The 21193-nt window shown below is 42.3% G+C and overlaps 1 pseudogene; it reads right to left on the bottom strand.

Annotated features, from left to right (window-relative positions):
* The window catches only part of LOC134729867 (C-terminal-binding protein 2-like), a 38565-nt pseudogene that overhangs the window by 10956 nt on the left and 6416 nt on the right, over positions 1 to 21193 (bottom strand).

Below are 21193 nucleotides of genomic sequence, written 5' to 3' on the forward strand. Positions count from 1 at the left end.
GTATGCTTTGTTTATTCAGTATTTCACAGGTTAATGTTTATTTAATTTTATTTTCTAATATTATATATTCTTGTATTTCCTTGTTAGGATAGGCTGCCTTACATCATTTGTGTTTTTAGATTCTGCCTATATATTATAATTTTGCACGACTATATTCAACTGTGTACAGTTTCAAAGAGTGTAGAAAATAAGTCAAATGTGAATCAACCATATGTCTATTGCCAACATAATTCTCTGTTCATACTCATACTTTATTTATGACTTGTGTATTTGTTTTATTAGTTGGTGGTCAATTACTTTTTTAATCCTCTCTGGGTGCGTAGTTGTGGAAATTGTCTTAATTTCCACTTCTATGTATTAATGATTCTATATTACTTTTGTGTGAAGGAAACACTTCTGTGATTTGAAGGTAATTTTTTTTGACCTCTGAACTTTTTACTGGCCTCCTGCTCCCCAAAGGGACCTTGCTTCTGCTGGCTCAGCACCTCAAAACGTCGGTGTTACTGGTCTCAGACACCACTTTGCCGTCCATTATCCTGCAGGGGTGTTCTTTTGGATGTTTTTCAGGTATTTGTTGCTGTCCAGAGCATCGCCAAGATTGAAGTTCTCCCCGTCTTCTAGCAGGCGGCAGTAGGTGGCAATCTCAGCCTCCAGCTCGACCTTGATGTTCCACAGGTCCTCGTGCTCTTGGGCCTGGTGCCTCTCTTCCCGGGTTTGGGTCAGCTCTGACTCCAGGTGCAGCAGGATCCTGTTGAGCTCCTCCATCTGCATCTACCTCCCTCAGGCTGTTCTCCAAGGTGGCCTTCAGATATCTCATTGAGTCCAGGTCTATATCCAAGGACTGGACTGTACATCTCAGCTCCCTGAGCATCCTCTCGGCAGCTCCGATCTCAGTGGACTGCACGGTGAATACTGTGGTGCTCTCCTCAGTCTGCCGGCACCAGTACTTGTCCAGCTCCTCTCGGTTGTTCTCAGCCATCTCGTCATATTGGGCCTGGATGCCTGCCATGATCTTGCCAAGGTCCTGAGACTTGGGGACATCTACCTCCATGGTCAACCAAGAGCTGGAAATCAGGTATTATAAACCTTTAACTTCCTCCTCATGATTCTTCATGAGGAGCAGCTCTTCCTTGAGGGCCTCCATCTCTGTCTCCAGCAGAGGCTGAGTGATACTGGTGTTATCAGTAATGTCGCTCTCCACAAACTGGCATATGGCCAGCTCTGTCTCACACTTTAAAGTCATCAGCAGCAAAATGATCATTTTCAGTCTGCAGGATGATGCAGGCACTGTCTGCAGAATTGGCAAAGATTTTTTTATTAGTCTAGTTTTCTGTCTTTATGCCAGTAACAAACGATTTTGATTACTGTAGATTTCTAACATGTCTTGAAATCAGGAATTGTAATGCTTCCAACTTTCTTTATGTGGTCCCCTGAAATTCCGTATACTTTGGGGAGTCACATTCTCTGTTTCTGTCAAAAATAATCTTAAGAATTTCATAGGGATTGTATTAAATCTGTAGCTCACCTTGGGTGTTATAGACACGTTCAAAATACTAAATTTTCTAACTCTTGAACAAAAACATGTTGAAGAGTAAATTGTTTAATTTTCATGTATTTGTGAATTTTATGAATTTTCTTCTGTTATTGATTTCTAGTTTTAATCCATTTTGGTCAGAAATTATAGTCTGTAACCTTCAGTTTTTATTATACTTTAAGTTCTAGGGTACATGTGCGGAACGTACAGGTTTGTTACATAGGTATACATGTGCCATGTTGGTTTGCTGCACCCATCAACTCATCATTTACATTAAGTGTTTCTCCTAATGCTATCCCTTTCCTAGCCCCCCACCTCCAAACAGGCACTAGCATTTGATGTTCCCTGCCCTGTGTTCATGTGTTCTCATTGTTCAACTCCTACCTATGAGTGAAAACATACAGTGTTTGTTTTTCTGTCCTTGTGATAGTTTGCTGAGAAGGATGGTTTCCAGCTTCATCCATGTCCCTGCAAATGACATGAATTCATCCTTTTTTAAGGCTGCGTAGTATTCCATGGTGTATATGTGCCACAGTTTCTTAATCCAGTCTATCACTGATGTACATTTGGGTTGGTTCCAAGACTTTGCTCTTGTGAACAGTGCCACAATAAACATACGTGTGCAAGTGTCTTTATAGTAGCATGATTTATAATCCTTTGGATATATACCCAGTAATGGGATTGCTGGGTCAAATGGTATTTCTGGTTGTAGATACTTGAGGAATTGCCACACTGTCTTCCACAGTGGTTGAACTAATTTACACGCCCACCCACAGTGTAAAAGCATTTTATTTCTCCACATCCTCTCCAGCATCTGTTGTTTTCTGACATTTTAGTGATCCCCATTCTAACTGGTGTAAGATGGTATCTCATTGTGGTTTTCATTTGCATTTCTCTGATGACAGTGACGATGCACAATTTTTCATGTCTGTTGGTTACATAAATGTCTTCTTTTGAGAAGTGTCTGTTCATATTCTTTGCCCACCTTTTAATGGGATTGCTCATTTTTTCTTGTAAATTTGTTTAAGTTCTTTGTAAATTCTGGATGTGAGTCCTTTGTCAGATAGGTAGATTGCAAAAATTTTCTTCTATTCTGTAGGTTGCCTGTTCGCTCTGATGATAGTTTCGTTTGCTGTGTAGAAGCTTTTAAGTTTAATTAGATTTCATTTGTCTATTTTGGCTCTTGTTGCCATTGTTTTTGGTGTTTTAGTCATGAAGTCTTTGCCCATGCCTATGTCCTGAATGGTATTTCCTAGGTTTTCTTTTAGGTTTTTATGGTTTTAGGTCTTTATGGTTTTAGGTCTTACATTTAAGTCTTTAACCCTTCTTGAGTCAATTTTTGTATAGGGTGTAAGGAAGAAATCCAATTTCAGTTTTCTGCATATGGCTCGCCAATTTGTCCAGCAACATTTATTAAATAAGGAATGCTTTCCTCACTGCTCGTTTTTGTCACATTTGTCAAATATCCAAAGGTTGTAGATGTGTGGTGGTATTTCTGAGGCCTCTGTTTTTTTCCATTTGTCTATATATCTGTTTTGGTACCAGTACCATGCTGTTTTGGTTACTGTAGACCTGTAGTATAGATTGAAGTCAGGTAGCATGATACCTCCAGATTTTCTCTTTTGGCTTAGGATTTTCTTGCCTATGCAGGCTGTCTTTTGGTTCCATATGAACTTCAAAGTAGTTTTTTCCAATTCTGTGAAGAAAGTCAGTGGTAGCTTGATGGGGATAGCATTGAATCTATAAGTTATCTTGGGCAGCATGGCCATTTTCATGACATTGATTCTTCCTTTCCAGGAGCATGGAATGTTCTTCCATTTGTTTGTGTCCACTTTTATTTCATCAAGCAGTGGTTTGTAGTTCTCCTTGAAGAGGTCCTTCACATCCCTTGTAAGTTGGATTCCTAGGTATTTTATTCTGTTTGTAGCAATTGTTGAGTGGGAGTTCATTCATGATTTGGCTCTCTGTTTGTCTGTTGTTGGTGTATAGAAATACTTGTGATTTTTGCACATTATTTTGTATCCTGAGACTTTGCTGAAGTTGCTTATCAGCTTAAGGAGATTTTGGGCTGAGACGATGGGGTTTTCTAAATATACAATCATGTCATCTGCAAACAGAGACAATTTGGCTTTCTCCTTTTTCTAATTGAACGTCCTTTATTTCTTTCTCTTTGCTGATGGCCCTGGCCAGAACTTCCAATACTATGTTGAGTGGGAGTGGAGAGAGAGGGCATCGTTTTCTTGTGCTGGTTTTCAAAGGGAATGCTTCCAGGTTTTGCCCATTCTGCATGACATTGGCTGTGGGTTTGTCATAAATAGCTCTTATTATTTTCAGATATGTTCCATCAACACCTAGTTTATTTAGAGTTTTTATCATGAAAGGCTGTTGAGTTTTGTTGAAGGCCTTTTCTGCATCTATTGAGATAGTCATGAGATTTTTGTCTTTGGTTCTGTTTATGTGATGAATTATGTTTATTGATTTGCATATGCTGAACCAGCCTTGCATCCCAGGGATGAAGCTGACTTGATTGTGGTGGACAAGCTTTTTGATGTGCTGCTGGATTTGGTTTGCCAGCATTTTATTGAGGATGTTCGCATCGATGTTCATCAGGGATATTGTTTTTTTGTTGTGCCTCTGCCAGGCTTTTGTATCAGGATGATGCTGGCCTCATAAAATGAGTTAGGGAAGATTCCCTCTTTTTCTATTGATTCGAATAGTTTCAGAAGGGATGGTACCAGCTCCTCTTTGCATCTCTGGTAGAAATCTGTTGGGAATTCGTCTGGTCCTGGACTTTTTTTAGTTGGTAAGCTATTAATTATTGCCTCAATTTCAGAACCTGCTATTGGTCTATTCATAGATTCAACTTCTTCCTTATTTAGTCTTGGGGTGGGGGTGTATGTTTCCAGGAATTTATCAATTTCTTCTAGGTTTTCCAGTTTATTTCCGTAGAGGTGTGTATACTATTCTCTGATGGTAGTTTGTATTTCTGCGGGTTTGGTGGTGATATCCCTTTGTCGTTTATTACTGCGTCTATTTGATTCTTCTCTCTTTTCTTCTTTATTAGTCTTACTAGCGGTCTGTCTATTTTGTTAATCTTTTCAAAAAACCAGCTCCTGGGTTGATTGATTTTTTGAAGGGTTTTCTGTAACATGCAACTTTTTTTTAATTCTGTTAAGAATTTTTTTTTGCCTAATATTTATTTTTAGGACAATGTTTTATGAGCTTTTGACAAGACTGTGAGTTTTGTTGTTGTGTAGAGGGGTCTCTATGCATCTGTTAAATCTAACTGCTTTATAGTATTTTCATGTCCTCTGTTTTCTTTTTAATATTCTATCTGGCTTTATTATTAATTACAGAACTGGTGTATTAAAATATTGTTCTCAGTATATTGCAGTTTTTTGTTTATGTTCTGACAAAATGTTGTTGATTTATTTTAAAATCCTCATGTGAGGTGCATATATATGTGTGTGTATACATAATTAGATAAATACAATTATATAAATGTATATAATTGTCCTAGGTTTCCAGTGAATAAACTCTTTTATTAGTTTGTCCTTTGTTTTCTTTGACAGTTTTAACTTACAGTATATTTTATAAACTAAGACAGTCATTTAAAAAGTATTTTGCATAATGTAATTGTGACATTGTCTTCATTTGTTTACGATTTGCATAAAACTGTTTTGATGCATCTTGCCACTTTTAGTCTGTTTTTGTTACTATATAGTATGATGGCTCATATCTGTCATCCAAGCATTTTAGGGGATTGAGGTAGGAGGTTCACTTGAGGCCAGAAGTTTGAGACCAACCTGGGAAACACAGCAATGCCATGTCTCTAAAATAAATAAATCAATAAATAAATTGAGCACCCTGTAGACAGATGTAGTTAGATTTTATTTTATTTTTTATCTCTGTACTCAATTTATGACTTTTGGTTGAGAATTTTAGTTTGTGAGTAGCTACATAATTTCCTGCATTTGAAGGAATTACTTTTGACACTTTGTGGAGTAAAAGTTAAATATTAAATTTGAACTCAATTGAACATGGACTCAAACAATGCTCACCAAGTCCCAGAACAGGTTGTGTGAGCCCCTTGAAGGCTTCATCCGGCTCTGTTTCAGATAAATTTCTATTTCAATTGATTCCTATATGTTAGTTATTGAAAAACAATAGATAATCAAAAAAACAAGTTGACCTTTTTGTGTTCCTTGAGCCCAGTCGTGAAGGGCCCTCCTGACTGGACTTCATGCCAAATAACTGATTACAAAAAGAGCTAGGGTTCCAGACTGCGCCAAAGCTTCATGAGATCTCTCCTCGTCTGTGCACGGATGAGTGGCCAATCTGGAGCCCAGGCTGTTGCTTCACAGTCTGGTGGTGAATCCTCCATAGTTTGGTGAGTGTAAATATATATATTTTATATATATATACACACACACACTATATATATATAATATATATACACTATATATATAATATATATATACACTATATATAATATAGATACACTATATATATTATATATACACTATATATATTATATATACACTATAAATAATATATATACAGTATATATATAATATATATACACTATAGCTATAATATATATACACTATAGCTATTATATATACACTATATAATATATATACACTATAGCTATTATATATACACTATATAATATATATACACTATATATATTATATATACACTATATATTATATATACACTATATATAATATATATACACTATATTTAAAATATATATACACTATATATAATGTATATATACACTATATATATATATAATATATATACTTTCCCTTCTCCCCTTCCCATTGCAACTTGCTTATATATTTGCTTATTATATCTGCATTGCCTTTTAAGTGGGATAAAGTTTGTTTACCCTTAAAGCTATTGTGTGTGTGTGTTTTTTTTCTTCTCCCTTTGGGTGTTTCCCGCACAGTACATTTTTGGCGTCATGAACAGGATTCAAAAGCAAAAGCGTGCCATTTTTTTGGCAGCAGAAACCAGACAGGGAGCTCAGGAACTTCCCATGTATTCAGATGGAAACTCCTCCAGTTCTTCCCCTTGGCCTTTGACTGGTCCAAGGGAACTGGCCTTTGTGAAAATTGGGAATCTATATTAGTGCATTTTGAATCATTGGCTGTGCGTGAGGTGCTGCAGGGAATCCCAGTTGGTAATTGGAATGCTGAGGGAATTTCCCAGCATTGATGATGCTTGCTTACGGCTTATGAGTTAAAGTGTCAATATAGGGACTGGTTGCTACAAGAGAAATGTAAGCTGGAAAAGGAAAATTTTAATCTGACTTCCAGACTGGCCCTGGCCCCATGCCAGGCCTATGTCTTGACTGATCAGGCTCAAAGCTACCAGCCTATTGCAGAAAAAGCAGCTGTCCCAGTGGCCCGGTCAGGGTAAAACTGAAGAACTAGTCAGTTTTCAGGGCTTGGAGAGGGTAAAAACCCAAATCCTGTCTCGAGGATGGGAAGTTAACTCTAGTAAAATTCAATGGCCTGCACAAACTGTAAAGTTCTTGGCATCCTATGGAATGCAGGGAAACGGTCCATTTTACCAAAGGCTAAGGCTAAAATACTAGAATTTGCAGCCCTACCACTGAAAAGGAGGTCCAAAATTGTAGTGGCTTGCTTGGATTCTGGAGACATCATATTCCCCACTTGGGTAACATTTTACAACCTCTGCAGGCCGTCACTTGAAAACGCTATGAATTTCACTGGAGACAGAAAGACAGCCTGGCTTTTCAGTAAGCCAGACAAGCAGAGCAACTGGCCCTGGATCTATGGCCCTTATAGGATGGGTCAACAGAACTGCAAGTAACTGTCCTAGATCAACATGCTTATTGGAGCCTTAGGTAGAAACAAGATGGGAAGAAGATACCTTTGGGGTTTTAGACCCAGAAGCTGCCAGAGGCTGGCAAAGCTTATATTCTCTTTGAGAAGCTGTTGTTGGCCTGCTACTGGGCTTCACAGGAAACAGAACACCTTTGTTTCAATCATGATGTTCTTATGAGGCCCCAAATTCCTATTATGACTTGGGTCATGAGCTCCCTCAAAACTCACTGGATAGGGTACACTCAAGAAAGTAAATGGAAATGGTACATAAAAGACCAGGCTAAGCTGGAACCAAAACATGTATCATTTTTACATGAGGATGTGCAAAACTTGCCAGCTCAGCAAACAACTGAGCAAGTCCTGCAGATAGGGAAGGAAACCTTCCTTGCCCAATGGGGCAAATCCTTTAAAGTACTAAGCCCAGAGGATCAGAAACACGCTTGGTTACTGATGGTCCCACCAAATACATTGATGGTACTCGATGCTGGGAGGCTGTGGTTTATAATCCTGTTAAAAACATAAACATTTCTGATGAAGGGAGGGGTGTGAGCAGCCAGCTGGCTGAACTAGAAGCCATCCCCTGAGCTATTTAGGAGGAGGCCAGAGCGATTTGTTGCCTGTATACCGACTGTTAGTCAGCAGAAAATTGTCTTACTACCTAGTTGCCCAAATGACCATGAAATAAATGGTGAATTACAAATAAAGAGGTTTGGAGAAAACAATATTGGAAGATACCTGAATCCTGATGCACACTACCATTATTGCTGTTTTCCATATTGATGCTCATGCATCTCTGCTTTCTCTTGACAGACTAAACAGCAGGCAGATCGACAGGCGAAAATTTCCAGCATAAATGCAAACTTGAATGTGGGTGAATGTATTACAACACGTTCAAGCCTGGCAATGAGACACATTATAATGTATGGTGGTATAACTGATAATGATTACCGGGAAGAGTTATAGTTCACTTTACACAATACCACTCCACATTCTTTTGTTACAAGACCGCAGATGCAGGTTGCTCAATTGTCATTGGTACCTGGTACCTTGTTAACAATTAACCCCTGAGGAAATCTCTGCCTCAACAGAGGCTACGTACAGAACTGGGAAATTCAGATCCACTGGTATAGGTAGCTTAAATCCTGGAGCCAAAATATGGATACAGCCTCCATCAGAACCCGCCCCTAAGGCTGGTGACCTTGTAGCTATGGGAGCAGAAAATAAAGAGGTAGTACAATTTCCTAAAAAATGAAAAACAATATCATGTTCCCCTTCATTTTTGTTGTTACAGAGAATAACCTGTCTGCTAGTATTCAGCACCTGGGTCATCTTGTCTGAGGCTGAGAATGAGTTCATCAACTGGGCAGCAACCACTGCAACAGAAGCCAACTGCAGTCAATGCTGGCTATGCATCAAATTGACAGAGGCCACAGGAAATGGACTACCTTGGAGAGTTGTCCTTGCCAATATTTCTGAATGGCTCTGTCACTACCAATGGGGCCAAAACAACAACACTTGCAATCCAACCTGGACTTCTTTGCTACTTTAATAACATCTTAATGCACTATAATTATAGTATAACCATTACTGTCCCCTGGGGGGCCCTCTGGGTATGCAGACACTATGGGTGGCTGTACCTGCCCCCATGTTGGATGGGGAGATTCACTTGGGGGTGCCATTAATTCCGTTCAGCATCTGGGATAATATTCCCCTCCCCAGTAATTTAGATGCTTACGAAGAGAGCTGGTTATGAACGTGCCAGACTCCCTGGTGGTGGAAACTTATCACAATATTCTCCCTTGCCCCTGGTACAATCCTGCTTCAGCAACAAATTAAAATATTAAGTCTACATGTAGAAAAAGCGCCTAAGATAGTAGCACTAGACTTCTGTTGTTATCAGAAGAATTTGCTCAGCTGTGTACTGTTGTGTTGCAAAATCGAATGGCATTAGGTATGCTTACAGCAGCCTAAGGAGGGCTTTGAACCTTGCTGCATACTGAATGTTGTGTGTATATCCCTGACAAGTCTCACAATATTACTCTCCTTGACCAAGACATGCAAGGACAAGTAAAACAGTGAGAATCTAACCGTCAGGACCCCATCATGGACTGGCTGTCAAACCGGCATTGGCGTTGGCCGTGGTGGGTGTGGTTTCTATTAATTGTGCTTTTAATTCTCCTCTGCTTTATCTGTAATCTATACCAGTTGTGCCTTCCCCGTATATCGGTAAAAATATTTTCCTGTGATTCAGTGTCAAATTGAGGCTGAATGAGGAGGAAAAGTTAAATATTAAATTTGAACTCAATGAACACGGACAGAAACAATGGTCACTAAGTCCTGGAACAGGTTGTGTGAACCCCTAGTGGAATTCATCCAGCACTGTTACTGAGAAATAGTTATTGAGAAACAACAGACAATCACAAAGACAAGTTGGCCTTTTCGTTTTCCTTGAGTCCAGTCACGAAGGGCCCTTGTGAGTGGGCCTCATGTCGAACAAATCGTTACAAAAAAAGCCAAGGTCCCAGACTGTGCTGAAGCTTAATGAGACCTCTACTTGTCTGTGCAGGGGTGGGTGGCTGGCTCTGGAGCCCAGGCTGATGCTTTCCTATAGGCAAAGCCCAGGGAAGTGAGGAGAGTGACATCAAATAGTTGATGAGTCAAGAGATATGTCACAGACACTCCTGTATGCAGGGTCCAGACAGGAAACTTACATCGTTTTGGTGCTGAGCCCAGCAATATGTTACAATGTCTTCTGAGGGAAGAACCAAGGCAAAAAACTAATGTCCCTTTGGTGTTAAGCCCAGTGACATGTCACAATTTCCACTGCAGGAAGAACCTCGGCAGGAGAGAATAGTTACATCAGCTAGATGGGGCCCCCATTGATATGTCACAATCCCCACTTGAGCAGGAATCAGTCAGCAGAAGAAAGTCACATCACCTGAGTGATGTGTGCAGAGATAAGTCACAGTGTCCACTGTAGGCAGAGCCCAGGCAGGAGAGCTGCATAACCTGGGTGTTGGATCAGGCAATGTGGCTTATTTGGTAGGGCCCTGGCAGAAAAATTACAAAACATGGGTGCAGCACCAAGTATATGTTATAATGTCCCCTGCGAGCAGCACCAAGGCAGGAGAGGAGACTCGCATCACTTGGTTGCTAGGACAAGTAATCTGTTACAATCTTGTTAGTAGGCAGGGTGCACGCACTTTTTCTAGGTGGTGAATGCAGAGAGATGTCACAAGGTCCCCTGTGAACAGGGCTCAGGCAGTAGCCATCAATTCCCTAGGTATTATGCCCAGCAGTATGTCACAATATCTAAAATATGCAGCGCCCAGGCAAAAGAGGAGAGTCACATCATGTGGGTGCTTGTGTCCCATTGGTTTGTCACAATCTCTCTTTTTGACGGGACCCAGGCAGAAGAGGAGGGTCATAGGTGCTGGGTTCAATAATGTCACAATTTTATATATGGGCTGGGCTAGGCAGAAGAGTCAAGTCCCTCAGGAGCTGGGCCGAGATATATTTCACAGTTACACCTCCAGGAAAGTCCAGGGTTGAGACTGACAACCCTTCACATGTCCCATATCTAGGTGTGAGAGCAAACACATTCTGTATGTTGGGTCTAAATATACAAGTCACAGTCTCAATGGTGCGCTGGATCTGTGCATGGCAGCTTCAGTCTTTCCTAAGGACTGTGGCCCCTTAATGGAGTCACAGCCTCACGTGTTTACTGAATGTTAGTTTTAGAGTCGCTAACTCAAACCTGGATCGCATCCACTTATGAGAGTCAATTTTTCATCTTTCAACTGCCTCTCGGTGTGAGATTCGGAACCTCAACGGTGGGCTGTGTTCATGTGAAAAGATGACAGTTTTTACTCTCGGCTCAGAGTAGATATGAGTGTCACAATCTACCTTTGTTCTGGGCCCTGTCAGGACACTCTCTTCACCACATGAAGTCTTTATAGAGTCTGCATGAATATAACAATCCTCTCTGAAACCTTAAGCAGGCACGGACCCCTCCTTGTACCTTTAGCTTTAAGCCCTGGTATGACAGTCAACATCTTTCTAATTGGCAAGTTCCAAGTAAGAGTTCTTAACTGCCTATGAGCTGTGTTTAAAAATAAGTCACCATCCCACCTGTGGCTGGGTGTTCACATATGAAAGTCAGAATCCCCATTGTGGACTGTGTCTGCATGTGTAATTCAGGACCTCAAGAGTGGACTCTCTCCACGTGTGATAGAGACCATCCTGAATATTGGTGGGGTGTGCATCTGAGAAGCATAATCTCACCAGTGTGCTGAGCCCTGTGGTGACAATTTCTCTACCATAGTTTACACAATATGCATGACAGTGGTACTCCTCCATGTGACCTATCACTGGGTCTTGCACACAGGTGATGTGAGTCTCCTCTCCTGCCTTGGAATGCTCACAGGAGGCATTGGGACATACCACTTAACCCTATATTCAGGTTATGTGACTGTCTTTTCTGTGCTCTGTCCATGAGCTCTTGTGACATATTTCTGGGTCCAAAACACAGGTGACATAGCTCTCCTGTCTGAACTCTGCCTACAGAGGGCATGGTGGCATATCTCTGCACCAGTCACTAGATGATGTGACTCTATCTTCTGTCTAGTCTCTGCCTACAGGGTGAATTGTGACTTATCACCAGGCGCAGCATTTAGCTAATGTGACTCTTTGCTTTTTTTCAGGTTCTGCCCAAGGGGGAGATTGTGACATATCGATAGGTAAAACTCCAAAATGATTTTACTCTTTTATCTTGGCTCTGCCCTCAGAAGGCATTGGGATATATTGCTGAACAAGCACCAATGTAATGTGATTGTCCTACCTGAACCGTGCCCACAGAGAGCATAGTGACATATCTCTGAGCCCATGAACTATTTGATATGGCTCTATTCCCTTACCTGGGTTTTGCCCATAGAAAGATTGTGATGTATTTTTTGGTCCAGTGCTTAAATGATGTGATTCTCCTCTCCAGCCTGACACATGCCCACGGAAGTAAGAGTGACATCTCTGGGCCTAGCCCACAGGTGATGTGACTCTTATCCCTTGTTTCTTGTTTCTTGTTTCTGCCCAGGGGAGTCATTGTGATGTATCTCTGAGACTATTATTAGAATGATATGACTCTCCTGTTTTTACTGAGACCTGTCCACAGTGAGGATGATGACATATCACTTAGGCCAGCACATATGTGATGTGACTCTCTTCTCATGCATATGCCCTGCCTCCTGGGGTAATTGTGACATATAACTGGGCCCCTTCCCTAGGTTGTGCAACATATCCCTGTGATAATACTCTTTGTACCATTTAAGGGCTTTATATAATATAAGAGAGAGTGGTATTCCCCTCAGACCTTCATACAAAAGGAAAACTTAGGACCTACCTGTTTTCCAAAGCCTCACTATGAAAAACAATGTTTCTCTTAGTGGCAGGTTTGAGGTATGAGAGTCATTACACCTGTGAGCTGGCCAAGATATATTTTTCAATCTCTCCTCTGGGTAGGGAGGTAGCAGGAGAGTCACACCACCTGGATGCTTGGCCAGAGATTTGTCAATATCTTCCCTGATGGCAGGGACCATGTAGGAGAGTCACATACCTAAGGCTGGGCCAGGGATATGTAACAATGTTTTCTGAGGTCAGAGGTTAGGAAGGGAGTCCCATCACTTGTGTGCTCACCAGGGATATGTTACAATCCCCTCCTGAAATCAGAGTATATGCAGCAGAGACAAATCACCTGAATATTGAGCTCAGTGATATGTCACTACACTCCCTGTGGGCAAGGCCATAGCAGGAGAGACACATCACGTGATTACCGATTACTGGGCCCAGTGATATGTCAGAATCTTTCCTGTGGGCAAGGTGCAGGCAGAAAGGAGAGTCACATCATCTGGCGTTGGAAGCAGAAATAGGCTACAAGGCTCACTGTGGACAGAGTTTGGGCAGGAGCCTCTAATCTCCTAGGTGTTAAGTTCAGTGATACGTTACAATGCTCCCTGTGGGCAGCATGAAGGCAAGAGAATAGAGCCACATCACCTACGTTCTAGGTCCAATGATATGTCCCAATTTTATTTGTGATCTGGGCTTAAACAGAAGAGTCTAATCACTCAGGTGCTGGACAAAAGTGTATATTTGTCACAATGCCACCTGGAGGAAGGTCCAGATATGGGATTAATCCTGCACATATTCTGGTTTTAGGCACGAGAGTGAACACCTTTTGTATGTTTGATCTAAGTACACAAGTCACTATCTCAATGGTGGACTAAACTTGTGCGTGGCAACCCTATTTTCTCTTGCAGACTTTGTCCCCTAATTGAAATCACAGCTTCCCAGGTGTGCTGACTCATGATCTCAGAGTCATCAACACATCTGTGACTCTCACATATGAGAGTCAATTTTTCAACTTTTGAAACTGCCTTCGGGTGTGGGATTCAGAGCCTCAAAAGCGAACTATGATCATGTGAAAGAACGACAATTTTTAATGTTGGCTGGGTGTGCATCCCAATGTCATTATATTACTGTGTGCTGAGCCCTATTAGGACTATCTGTGTTGCACCTGAGGGCTTTATATGTTATGCATGACAGTCTCAATTCTTTCAGAGATTTTCATGCTGACATGGACCCATGATCATACCTATGGCCCTAAGCCAATATATGAGTCAACACCTTTACAATTGGCGGGGTCCAGATAAGACAATCATCAACTTTCTATGCGCTGGGTTTTTAACGAAGTTCCCATTCCAACTCTGGACAGATGATTACATATGAGAGTCACAGTTCCAACTATAAACTGATTCATGTGTGCAATTCAGGACCTCACCAGTGGGTTCTGTTTATATGTGAGGGTGAAAATCATAATGGTCAGGAGGGTGCAGGGTGTGCATACGAGAAACAAATTTCACCTGTGTGCTGGGCCCTGTGATAAGAATCTCTACCACCTGAGAGCTTTCTGTAATATGTGAGAGAGTGGATGATCCTAGCGTGGAGACCCATGTTTTTTTTTTCATTTCCCTAAGTGTAGCTAGGAGAAGCAGTATCTCTCCTATTGGCTAGTGTGACATATGAAAGTCATCATTGCACCTGTGTGTTGTGTTCCAAGATATATGTCATAATTACACCTGCGTATAGGAAGAGAGCAGGAGGGTAAAATCTGTTGGACGCTGGGCCAGTGATATGTCACTTCCCTGAGAGCAGAGACCAGGCAACAGTCACATTATCTGAATGCTCAGGCATCAGTATGTTGCAATCCACTTCTCAAATTAGGACCCAGGCAGCAGAGACACATCACCTGCATGCTGGATCTAGCAATATGTCACCATCCTCTCTGTGGTCAGGATGCAGGCAGAAGAGTCGCATCTTCTTGGTGATGAATGCAGAAATATGTTACAAGTTTCACTGTGCATAAGATAGAGGAATAAACCTTTTATTCCCTAAGTTTTGGGCCCAGGGATATGTCACAATACCCAAAATATGCAAACCCAGGAAAAAGAGAACAATCACATCACCTTGGTGGTAGGGTCAGTGATATATCACAATGCCCTCTTTTGGAAGGGCCCAGATAAGAGTGGAGAGTCACATCGCCTAGGCAATGAATATAAAGGTATGTCATAATACCCCTGTTGGCAAGACTTATGCAGAAGAGTCACATCACCTATTTGTTCAACCCAGAGGTATGTTACCATATACCATGTATGCAGGGCCCGGGCAAGACAAAAGGATACATCACCTCAGTTTTGGCCCAGCAATATATCACAATACCTCCTAAGAGAAGGTAACAGACAGGAGAGTCACATCACCTAGGTCAGAGGAGCAGAGCTATATGGTAATGCCCTGTGTGTGTGGGCCCAAAAACAGAGGAGAGTTACATCACCTGAAGACTGTACTCAGCTATAAGTCACAATGATGCCTGTGGACAGCATCCAAGCATGAGAAGAGAGTACCATCATGTGGGTGCTGTGCCAGGCTGTATTTCAAAATCTCCATATTTCACAATATGGATAGGTTTCAGGGAGAAGAGGAGCATCACATTATCTAGTTGATGAGTCTAGAGATACGTCAAAATGACCCCTCTAGAGAGACCGGGATGCAGAATCATATGATCTGTGTGCTGGGTCTAGGAATAACCCGCTCTCCCTTCTGTAAACATGGCCAAGGCAGAAGATGAGGGTCAAATCTGTTAGGTGATGGTGTGGAAAGATTTTACAAGGCTCCCTGTATGCAAGACCCAGGCAGGAGATTCCCTTCCCTCAGTTGCTGAGAACAGGAATATATCACAATGTGGGGCTCAAGCAGAAAACAAAAGAAACATCACCTATTTTCTGGGCTCAGAATTATGTCACAATCTCTCCTATGGGCAAAGCCTTTGTTAAAAAAGAAGAGTCTTGTCAAATAGTTGATGGGCCCAGAGATATGTCCCAATGCCTTATGTCACAAATTGCTGTAGGCAGGGTTCAGGCAGGAGACTCACTTGGGTGTTGGCCCCAATAATGTGTCACAGTGTTTTCTGCTTGTAGGGCAAAGTCAACAGAGTAATGTCACCGAGAAGTTGGACCCACCAATGTATTACAATCTCTTGCCAAACAATTCCTAAAAAACAAAAGAAGAGTAACATGAGCTAGGTGCTGGGCAAAGTGATATGTCACAATACTTTCTTTAAGCAGGGACTAGGCAGGAGAAGAAAATCACACCACATGGGTGATGGGCACAAAGATATTTCACAACATCCTCTTGGGCAAAACTCAGGAAGGAGAGGTAGATCATCTAGCTTTTGGATGCAGCAATATGTCAAAATGGCCATTGTGGACAGGGCACTGGCAGAAGAGTCACATAACCTGGATGTGGGTCCCAGCAATACATCACAACGCACCTGTGAGTAGCACTAATGCAAGACAGAAAACATACATTACCTAGGTGTAAGGCCAAGTGATATGTCCCAATGTCCCCTGTGGGCAGCACCAAGGCAGGAGATAAGAGTCACATCACCTAAGTGCTGGCTTCAGTGATATATCAGAATCCCATCTGTGAGCTGGACACAGGAAACATCTAAAACACTCTGGAGCTGGGCAGAGATGTATGTCACAATCCCACCTGCAGAAAGCAACAGGGATGACATGAACAACTTCACACATGTCCAGATTCCAAGTATGAGAATTTGTATGTGGGGCCTAAGTACGCCAGTCCCAATCTTAACAGTGAACTGGATTCATAAATAAGTCTTCTCTGGCTGAGAAGAATTTCTCCCCTTAGGAGAGTTACAGTCTCACAGATGTAATGAATTTTGGTTTGAGAGTCACCCACCTACCTGTGGACAAGATCCATATATGAGAGTCAATTTTCTTTCTTTCTTTCTTTCTTTCTTTCTTTCTTTCTTTCTTTCTTTCTTTCTTTCTTTCTTTCTTTCTTTCTTTCTCTTTCTTTCTTCCTTCCTTTCTTTCTCTTTCTTTCTTCTTTCATTCTTTCTTTTCATTCATTCCTTTCTTTCTTTCTCTTTCTTTCTTCTTTCATTCTTTCTTTTCCTTTCTTTCTTTATCTTTCTTCTTTCATTCTCTTTCTTTTCATTCATTCATTTCTTTCTTTCTTTCTCTTTCTTTCTTCTTTCATTCTTCTTTTCCTTTCTTTCTTCTTTCTTTCTTTCTTTCTTTCTTTCTTTCTTTCTTTCTTTCTTCCTTTCTTTTTCTTTCTTTCTTATTTCTTTTGGTCCCTTGAGATGCAGTCTCACTCTATCTCCAGGCCAGAGTACAGTGGGGCGATCTCGGTTCTCTGCAACCTCTGCCTCCTGGGTTCAAGCAACTCTCCTGCCTCAGCTTCCCAAGTAGCTGGGATTACAGGTACATGCCACCACGCTCAGCTAATTTTTGTATTTTTAGTAGAGATAGGGTGGCCAGGCGCAGTGTCCCATGCCTGTAATCCCAGCACTTTGGGAGGTCAAGGTGGGTGGATCACCTGAGGTCAGGAGTTTGAGATCAGCCTAACCAATATGGTGAAACCCCGTCTCCACTAAAAATACAAAAATTAGCTGGGCATGGTGGCATAAGCCTGTAGTCCGTGCTACTCAGGAAGCTGAGAAAAGAGAATTGTTTGAGCCCGGGAGGCGGATGTTGCAGTAAGCCTAGATGGTGCCACTGCACTCCAGTCTGGGTGACAGAGCAAGACTCTGTCTCAAAATAATCATAATCATAATCATAATCATAAATAGTAGAGAGACGGGGTGTCACCATGTTGGCCAGGATGGTCTTGACCTCCTGACCTCATGATCCACCCACCTTGGCCTCCCAAAGTGCTGTGATTACAGGCATGAGCCACTGCGCCCAGCCAGTTGTGCCCATTTTTGAGGATGGTAACTTTTATTGTCACCAGAGTGTGCATGAGTGTTACAATTTCACCTGTTTGCTGGGCCCTGTTAGGACACTATGTACCTCCTGTGGGCCTTGTACAGTATGCATTAAACATAATCCACTCTGAGGTCTTCGTGCTGATATGAACTTATGATTGTACCTGTGGCCATAAGCCCAGGTATGAGAGTCAACATCTCTCCAGCTGGATGGATCCAGATAAGAGGATCTTTACTTGGCCATAAACTGGGTTCAGAAATAAGTCACTATCCCAACTGTGATCGGATGTTCACATATGATAGTTACAGTTCCAACTGTGGACTGATTCAGGTATGAGATTTAGGACCTCCACAATCACCTCTGTTCCTGTGTAAGAATGACAATTCAGATGATTGGTGGGTGTGCACACAGAGAACACAATCTCACCTGTGTTCTGGACCCTGTGATGACACTGTACCATCTGAGTGCTTTATATGATATGCAAGAGTGTTTATTTTCTCTGACCTTCACAGTAAGAGAAGACCCATAATTTTGCAAGTTTTGTTAAGCCTGGCTATGAGAGAAAGTTTCTCTCCTATTGGTTGGTTTAAGGTATGAATGTCATCATCACATCTACGTGCTAAGCCAAAATATATGTAACAACTTCACATTTGGGTAGTCACGAAGCAGGAGAGTCTCATCACCTGGGTCTGTGTCAGGGATATGTCACAGTCTCCCCTGAGGACAGGGACAAGGCAAGAGAGTCACATCCCTAGGTGTTCTGCCAGGGATATGTTCTTGCTCCCTCCTGAAAGCACGACACATGCAGCAGAGTCACCTCACCTGGGTTCTGGGCCCAGCGATATGTCACAATTTTCCCTGTGAACAAGGCACAGGCAGGAGAAACACATCACCTGTTTGCTGGGCCCAGAAGTATGCTACAATTTTTCTTGTGATTAGGGCTCAGGCAGAAATGAGAGGGATCACATTTTCTAGGTGATAAATGCAGAGCAATGTCACAAGGCCCCCAGTAGTCAGGGCCTTGGCAGAAGCTTCCTATTGTCTAGGCTATTGGCCCAGTGATACATCACAATAGCTAAATTATGCGGGGCCGAAGGCAAAGAGGAGGGTTGCATCGCCTAAGTGATGAACAAAAAGATATGTCATCATACCCAGGTGGAAATGGCCCATGCACGTGAGTCACATTACCTAGGTGATGGACCCAGTGATATGTCACAATACACAATATATGCAGGACACAGCCAAGAGGGGAGAGTCCAATCACTCAGGTACTGGGCCTGGTGATACATTGTAATCTCTCTTTGGTCAGAGCACTAGCCATAGAAGAAACTCACATCACCTCGATGCTGAGGTCAGCCATATGTCACAATGCCCCTGAGAAATGGGCCCAGGCAAAGAGTCACCTCATTTAGGTGAGAGGCTCATAGATATTTTGCAATGCCTCCTGTGGGTGGCGCTCAGTAAAAAGACAGTCACATTACCTACAGTCTGCCCTCAACGATTTGTAACAATTCCTGCTATGAACAGGCAGCAGTCAGGAGAAGGGAGTCCCATCACCTGGGTGATCAGTGCAGAGATATATCACAATGCCCCCTGTAGGCAAAGCCTAGACAAGAGTTACATCACCTGGGTGCTGGACCCAGCAATATGTCACAATGGCTCATATGGGCAAAGCACAGGACAGAGTCACATAACAAAGTGCCAGGACCAGTGAAAGATCAGGATACCCATTATGGGCAGTGCCAAGACAGGAGAATAGAAGCATATTACTTAGATGCTGGATTCAGGGATATATCCCAATCTCATTTGTGGGCTACACCCAGGCAAAAATAGCAAAACATTCAGGTGCTGGCTAGAGGTGTACGTCAGAATCACACCTGCAAGAAGGTCCATGGATGAGATTAACAATCCCACATAAGTGTCAGTTCTAGGTATGAGAGTGAACGCCTCCTGTATGTTGCATCTATATGCATAAGTCACAATCTCAATGGAGGAATGGATTTTTTCCATGAGAGCCTTAATCCCTTTTGAAAACTGACTTATCTTAGTGTAGTCACAGCCTCACAAGTGTTTTGGATCTTGGTCAGGGTGTAACAAACCCACTGGCAGACCATATCCACTTATAAGAGCCAACTTTCCAACTTTTGACTGCCTCTGGGTGTGAGTTTCAGAACCTCAATTATGGTCCATGTTCGTGTGGGAGAATGACGATTTTGACTGATGGCTGGGCTCAAGCAGGAGCCTTTCATCCTGCAGGTGTTGAGACAAAGGATATGACACAACACCTAAAATATGCTGGGTGCAGGCAAAAGAGGAGAGCCATATTAGCTGGTTGCTAGGTCCAGATATATGTCACCACCTCCCTTTTTGGCAGGGCTAAGGAAAAAGAGGAGAGTCAGAGCTAAAGAAATGTCATAAGGTCCCTGTGCGTAGGTGCTATGCATAAGAGTTGCATCACCTAGTCATTGAACCCAGCCATATATTATAATACACAATGTATACAAGGCCCAGGCAAGAAAGGAGAGTAATATCATGAAGGTACTGGGTCCAGCAATATGACACAATACCCCCTGAGGGGAGGCTCCAGGCAACAATGTAACATTACCTAAGTGAAGTGCCCAGAGAGATGTTTCAATGCCCCTGGTGGGTAGGATTTTGAAAAACGAGAAGTTATAGAACCTAGGGGCTAGTCCGAGCTATATGTCACATTCATCTCCAAGAAGGAGCCCAGACATGAGAGAAATGTCACATGATGTAGGTACTGGGCAAAGTAATATGTCACAATCCTTACTGTGAGCAGGCCCTAGAAGTAGAGAGTCACATAGTCTAGATCATGGGCCCAGAGGTATTTGACAATGACTCCTGTATGTAGGGACGAGGCAGAAGAATCACGTCACCCGTGTGCTGTGCCCAGTTATAAGTCACACTTCCTTCTGTGGGCATGACCCAGGCAGGGAGAAGTCACATCATCCCACTGCTAGACCCCGAGATATGTCACAATCTCTCTTATGGGCAACGCTCAGGTAAGAGAGGAGAGTCATATCAAATAGGTGATGGACCCAGAGGTATTTTACAATGCCTTCTGTGAACTCGATCCAGGCAGAAGATTCACATCAATATCAACTTGGTGCTAAGCCCAGCAACATGTCACAATCCCTTCTGTGTAAAGGGACCAGGCAGGAGAAGAGAATCACATTACCTGGCTGATGAGCACAGAAATATATCACAATGCCCCTGTAAGGCAGGGCCCAGACAGGGGAGTTACATCGCCTGAGTAGTGGACCCAGCAATATAACACAGTGTCCCATATGGGCAGTGCGCAAGCCGGAGAGTCACATAACCTGGGTGCGAGGCCAAGCTATATATAACAACGCTTCCTGTGGGCAGCACCAAGGCAGAAGAGGAGACGCACATCACCTGGGTGCAAGGTCTAGCGATATGTCAAAATGCTCACTGTG

This window comes from Pan paniscus, chromosome Y (assembly GCF_029289425.2).
Source record: "Pan paniscus chromosome Y, NHGRI_mPanPan1-v2.0_pri, whole genome shotgun sequence".
NCBI classification, from domain to species: domain Eukaryota; kingdom Metazoa; phylum Chordata; class Mammalia; order Primates; family Hominidae; genus Pan; species Pan paniscus.